We start from the raw sequence: 6,849 nt of genomic DNA, 5'->3' as shown, positions 1-6,849 counted from the left end.
CCAAAACGATAGAAAATGTGTTCCTTAACAAAATACACAACTGTCTTATGGTCATTGCTACGCAAGCCATGACATCTATCCATTTGGAAATGTAGTCCACGATAACAAGAATATAAATAAAACCGTGGGAAACAGGAAAAGGACCCATGAAATCAATGCCCTAGACATAAAAAATTTCTACCACCAAAATGGGATTTAAAGGCATCATATTACGTTTAGTAATACGCCTAAGTTGTTGGCAATGAACACACGTCTTGCAATGAACTTAGACATCTTTAAAAAGGGTAGGCCAATAAAAACCACATTGAAGAACCTTAGCAGCCGTTTTCATACCACTAAAATGACCACCACACTCTTTGTCATGGCAGAAGGATAAAACCTCATTATATTCCCACTAGGGAATACAATGATGTATAATCTGATCTGCACAATACTTTAAAAGGTAGGGCTTATCCTAGTAGTATAGCTTAACCCTGGCTAAAAACTTCTTACGTTCATTTCTTGACCAAACATTAGGAATAATATCAAAAGCTAAATAATTCACAATGTCGGCATACCATGGTGCAGAAAAAAATAGCATAAAGATGCTCATCAGGAAAAGAATCAGGTATGGACTCAGAATCATTATTACTGTCATTGGTAAGTCTAGATAAGTGATCGGCAACTACATTTTCTACCCTTCGTTTATCTTTAATTTCTAGGGTAAAGTCTTGTATGAGAAGAATCCATCGGATCAATCTCTGTTTAGCATCCTTTTGGCAAGAAGGTACCTAAGAGCTGCATGGTTGGTGTAGACTAAGGTCTTAGAACCAACCAAATAAGAGCAGAATTTATCTAAAGCATAAACCATAACGAAAAATTCCTTTTCAGTAGTAGTGTAATTGCGTTGAACATCATTTAAAGTTTTACTAGAATAATAAATTAAAGTCGACTTATCATCTAGTTTTTGTCCTAACACAACACCAACAACATAATCGCTAGCGTCACACATAAGCTCGAAAGGTTTTGACTAATTGGGAGGTGTTTCGGCAGTAAACTGCTTTAACACAACGAGAGCAATGGTAAAGAACGCACTAAGAAATAGAGGAATTTGATGTTGGGGGAGATGAGACTGAACCAAATAATGGCTGCCTACGTACCCCAGATCTATTATCTAGGGATAAAGTTTCAACGTAGTTCCTTATGAAAAATAATTTGGTATTTATATATGTAGAATAGAGAGTCCTTGTAGCTCAAGTAATCTTGTAGCTTGAGTAATTGTGATAGACTATAACTCTCATCTGATAATTATCTCTTTGATAAGAAATGAATCTGGACATAAATCAATGTACATTAGTGGCAAGCCATGTGGCTAAGGTTCAGCCTTAGACACATGAGTTAATGGGCCTGTACATTGATCCATGGTATTACAAATTGGGCTTTAGCCCTGTCGATTAAATGAATAAAATAGAGACCCCTACTAATGGATGTTTGCCACGTAGGTGGGGGTCGAAACACCACCCCCTCTTTGGCATGCGAACAAAGTGCACATGGCAAAGAATAGAAGAAAAATCAAGGAAAACTTGGAATAAGAAAAGAGTAAGCGAAATGTATAACAAAGTGTCGTGTGAACGTAAATGATAGGAAAATGGACAATCGGAAAAAATTTGTGAATTATCAGAAATGAAATAATGTCAAACTAACGTATACGGGATGCATTGCAGTTAAAAAATGGCTGAAAAATGCACAGAAAAAATTTCAAAAGAAATTGATTGCCGAAAACTGTACCGAATGCATTACGTGACAATACTACGAAAGTTGATTTTAATGATGCGTGCCACCGGAATAGCGATACTAGGATTAGACCGTTGAAATTATACGTATGGGCAATATAGTAATAATAGTAATAAAAGGAAGTTAAACATTAATCGGACTCAAAGTGTTCGGATGAGATAAGAATGTGGAGTAGATAAGAATTGAGAGTAGAGATGAAGTTGGAGTTGGAGTTGGAGTTGGAGAAGAATCCCACTAGCAATGGAAAACTTACTCAGAAACCCTATATAAGTGCTGGTGCAGCTCCCGCATATCCCAATCCATGAAAAATAGTGACTCTCATCAAACAGAACATGGCTAAGACTCCAACACTGCTACGTCAAATTCTGTGATCCTACTTCACATTGATTAACAAGTACGTCGCTCTCGCTCTTCATCTTTGTTCACGAGGGTTTGTAAACATAGCACCAAACAACACACCGTTCGTACCAGAAGTGCTCAACTTTGAGCTTGAACGAATGTGAGAAAAAGCCTACGAAATCTACCTGTCCTCTTTGCATGAGACCTCACCTTGGGTTCCGACGTTGGTGGTAAGCAAACTTGGCGCCGGTATCTTTCATTGCCGTTTTTTTTTGTAATTTGATTTTATGCATGGTCTTGAACTGTTGAATGGTGTCCTTAGGAATTCCTCTGCATGAAACATGTGGATATGACAAAAAAGAAATTATTTGGTGGTGGGAGCGAATTCTACATGAGCTGCTGTAGAGATGGTGAAGACGATGAAGGTGCCCATATTCAAAACTAGTGTAACCAAACATGATGTTGTGCAGCACCCTCTAAGGAAGGGCACCGTACCGGTGTCCCATTGATTTGGCCTGGTCACCCTTGTGGACATAGTGAACCCGGTTTTTGAGCTATCTGACCCTTTTTTTTTTCCTCTTGCAGGTAGAAATGACCATATTATACAGGCGAAAGATAATCGAGAAGAAAAAATTTGATGACGATCGTAGACTTGGTGAGGTGGAAAGAAGGTGACAGATACACGAACACACGATGCCGCGGCGATGGTCACTTAAAGAATTACGGAAAATATTAGCACTCGAGAGATTTGAGATGGACGAAGTGTATGAATTTGAAATGAAAGTAAAAGAAGATGAAGCAGTAATGGCATACTCACAATTAAGTTGTGGGAGTGCAATTCCGTTGAGCAAAGAAATTGCGCAATTATTGGAGTGGTGGCAAATTGCACCGGGACAACTGCCAATATCGTTTTGGTTAATCTTTACAAGAGCGCACCGTTTACAAAATGAATTTAACAGAAGGTTCTGGGCTCAAGAATTCTTTGCGTTGATACGACACAAAGCCATACTGACGAAAGGGTACATAAAATTTGAAGTTGAATTCAAAAATCCAAACAGAAGTTTTAAAGGGTTCCCAAAAGTATATACCGGATGGGATAGATTTCTGTATCGCTTGCGAGGGAAGTGGAATCCGACAGAGTTTAAAGTGCCGAACAAATTTCGAGGTAAGCCAAAACATAAGTATTGAAAATTGTACTACGAGTAAAATGTTTACTAACATGAGTTATTTTGTGTTTAACAGAAAACGCGAGTATACTACCAGACATTGAATTGGACAAGGAAGTGGAGAACAACCTTCGTTTCTTCTTTCATGAATGTTCTGACGAAAGATTGGTAGATCTGAGCTACTTTGATGATATTGTTGATTTCCGACACTATGGGGGTATCGAACGACGGCTTGATTGGTCCAGGGAGACACATAGTGAAATGGCAAAGAAGAGTAAGAGACTTAGAAATGCAATATTTGGTAGCGATAGCGATATTGAAAAAGAATATTAAACGAAATTAACAAAGCGAGAATTAGTGCTGAGCTTGCCAAGCACAAATAGCGAATTATACAAAAGATGATGTTCCACAAGAAAACGGGCGAACGGAGACCAAGAGAGACAACCAACGTTACAATGTATGATGCCTCAAGGGACGAGACTACAATGCACAAAACAGCCCATATGAAATATAAGACATTCTCAACACAAAGAAGAAAAGGTATGTACCGTAGAAAATATAGCTATGTAAAACTATGGGGAGATGTAATATCTCGCTCTGGTTTGGTATATGCAGGAAAAGAATAGCTGGAAAAAGAACGAAATAGTGATACTTGCAAAAGATAGTGCAGGGAAGAACACACTGGTAAGTACTGTCAGGGGATAATACTACTCACGGAGGAAAACCACAGAATTTATTAACAGTAAGTTGACTGTGGAATTTTACTATTGCGTTAGGACGGTAAAGAAATTTGTGTCCAACACTAATTCGATGAAATTGGTAGATGAAGCAGAGATGGTTAAGTCTATAAGACGAAGCGAAGGTATCGCCAGGGACCACGCCAATGGAGGGGCTCGAAAAATATTAAAAATGTGACCAGAATACGGAGAACATCGGAGAATATTACAGAGCAGTGTCAATGATCTTCGATAGTATGAACCAGGTATGATAGTATTTTTTATCAGTTATTGCAAACTTGTGATTAAGTCTGAAAGATTGATGAAATCAGATATTTTTCGCCGCAGGTTAAAACTGCGTAATACGGGCGAAAGAAATTAACGAAAAAGTCGCGAAGAAAAGTATCATTCCGAATGAAGTCAATGTCGTAGAAGAAATAAAGAAAGTGAAGATACTCAACTAAAAATTGGAAGAAGCAAACAAAGCGTTAAGCGGAACCAACAGAGAGTTAGAAGACGAAAACAAAGACTTAATCGAGCGGACGGAAGAAGTAGAGCAGAGATCGTACGAAGAATTTGGGAAGGCCTATGAGATAATGGAAGAACACAAACACTTAAAAGCAGATGTGATAGAATTGAAGTCACTCATGGCAACCAAAGATCAGGAACTTAAACGTGCGCAAAAAGAGGTAGATAAAAATAACAAGCGAATGACAGATTTAAACGAGCGGCTCGGCCAAGATCACGTGCAAATGACACATTGTGAATCGTCCGTAAGATAATTGACAGAGACTTTAACAAAAATGGGAGATGAACTAGAACATGAAAAGATGAATTACAAAGATTTGTACGAGTTGTATATGCGTAAAGTTGGTAAGGAACCATTATATTTTCCCAAACCAATGATCATGTGATTGTGCGTATGTAATACCATAGAGCTAAAAATTCTTTTTATGAAAATAAAAATAAAGTATATGTTGGGAATTGAATATTATTGTAATGTCAGATAACATACCTGCAGAAAACTTACAGTGTTGTTGCTTTATGAATGTAAAAGAATGAGACGCCCCCATGTGTAGAGAAAACCCCTAATATAAAACCACTGGAGAAAGTTATTGAAAGGCAAATGGGACATGATTGTCCTCAATGAACGTAGCTATTCAGTGTCAAAATAGTTGTACCAAACGTGAGGTAAGGCCCGACGACTGTTGGAGTTGTCACAGGTGCAAGGGTGTCACCCTTGCACTGGGACCAAAACAACGTCGTTGCCTTAGTAGTGGAATTTGCATGGATATTATAATTTGGGAGTATTGCAATAATTATACCGAGCAAGAATAACCATCTTATTTACTCAGATTTCCTTCAAGTAGGCATGAATGCAACTTACTCGGACCGAAGAAGGCATAATATGGATGACCTCTCTGGAATTAACGTTAATGAATGACATTGTTGAAAGAAAAAGTACAGAAGAATAGAGTAATGTAAAATGACAAACAAACATATGAGAATGAAATTTGAATGTCTTTATTGTTGGATAAAATAGAACGAACTACATAGATGGATAGATTTGTTATTGATGGAGTAAATGTAAAAATGAAAAAGATTTCCTAACGGTAAAACTTGTGAAGGTGGTAAGCATTCCATGGCTTCTCTATCATTCTTCCAGAAATAGTACGGAGGAAATATGACCCCTTCGATGCTGGACGATCTATGATGTAAGGTCCTTGCCAATTTTCTCCAAACTTTCCTGATTCAATAAGTTTTGGGTTTCTATATAGAACTCAGTCCTCAGGAGCAAAAGACTTATGACGGATCTTCTTGTCGTAGTTCTGTTTCATGTCAACTTAATACTTAATAAGCTGTTGTAGTCCCTCAGAGCGAACCTCATCAATAAGAGCTTTTGACTGAGCCAAAGTATTGTCATTGGAGCCTGTTTCAATGGCAATTGACCGAGATGTATTGGAGACCAGTTTTGTAGGTAAGACGCTTCAGCACCATACGCAAGGTTAAAAGGTGATAATGTAGTCGAATATTTTGGCGTTGTCCTATAAGCCCATAAGACAGCTGGTAACTCCTTGACCCAATTCCCTTTGGCGCCAGTCAAATGTCTCTTTAAGTTGGCTAAAATCACCTTATTGGTGGCTTCGGCCTGCACATTGGCTTGTGGATGATAAGGTGCGGAGAAGTTATGACGTATCTTCAAATTAGTACAGAACTGACGAATTTCTTCAACATCAAACTGTCTACCATTATCTGATACAAATGCAGTAGGGATGCCAAAACGACAGGCAATATCTCTCCATAAAAACATTTTGACGTTGGAAGCGTGGATTTGAACCAAAGGTTTCGCTTCTACCCATTTGGTAAAGTAATCGGTTGCCACAAGTAGGAATCGTATACTACCTGGAGCTTTAGGTAAAGGGCCAATAATGTCTAAGCCCCATTTGGCAAATGGTCATGGGCTAAGCATGGGATGCAACTCACTAACAGGGAGTTTACTTATATTGCCGTAACTTTTGGCATGGCTTACACCTTTCAGATAGGTGTTTTGCATCCTTTTGCATCTGTTGTCACCAATAGCCCTGTGTCATAGCTTTATGAGCTAAACTTCGCCCCTTGGAGTGGCTTCCGCATAAGCCAGAGTGAATCTCTTCCAAAACTTGAAGTCCTTGTTTTGATAAGCATCGCAACATAGGGTTTAAGTCAGAGCCTTTGCGATATAATTGCAAACCTCCGTCAGTAGTAGATATCACCAAAAAATTTCATGAATCGCGTTTGATTCTTTCAGCGAGTTTTGGTTCTGGCGGAAGTGAAGAAACTTGCAAGTATTGGATATAAGGTAGATGCCAATCATG

Source organism: Coptis chinensis, chromosome 7 (genome assembly GCF_015680905.1).
Source record: "Coptis chinensis isolate HL-2020 chromosome 7, ASM1568090v1, whole genome shotgun sequence".
Classification (NCBI taxonomy): domain Eukaryota; kingdom Viridiplantae; phylum Streptophyta; class Magnoliopsida; order Ranunculales; family Ranunculaceae; genus Coptis; species Coptis chinensis.
The sequence above is the reverse complement of the archived record's forward strand: the minus strand, read 5'-3'. Positions refer to the sequence as shown.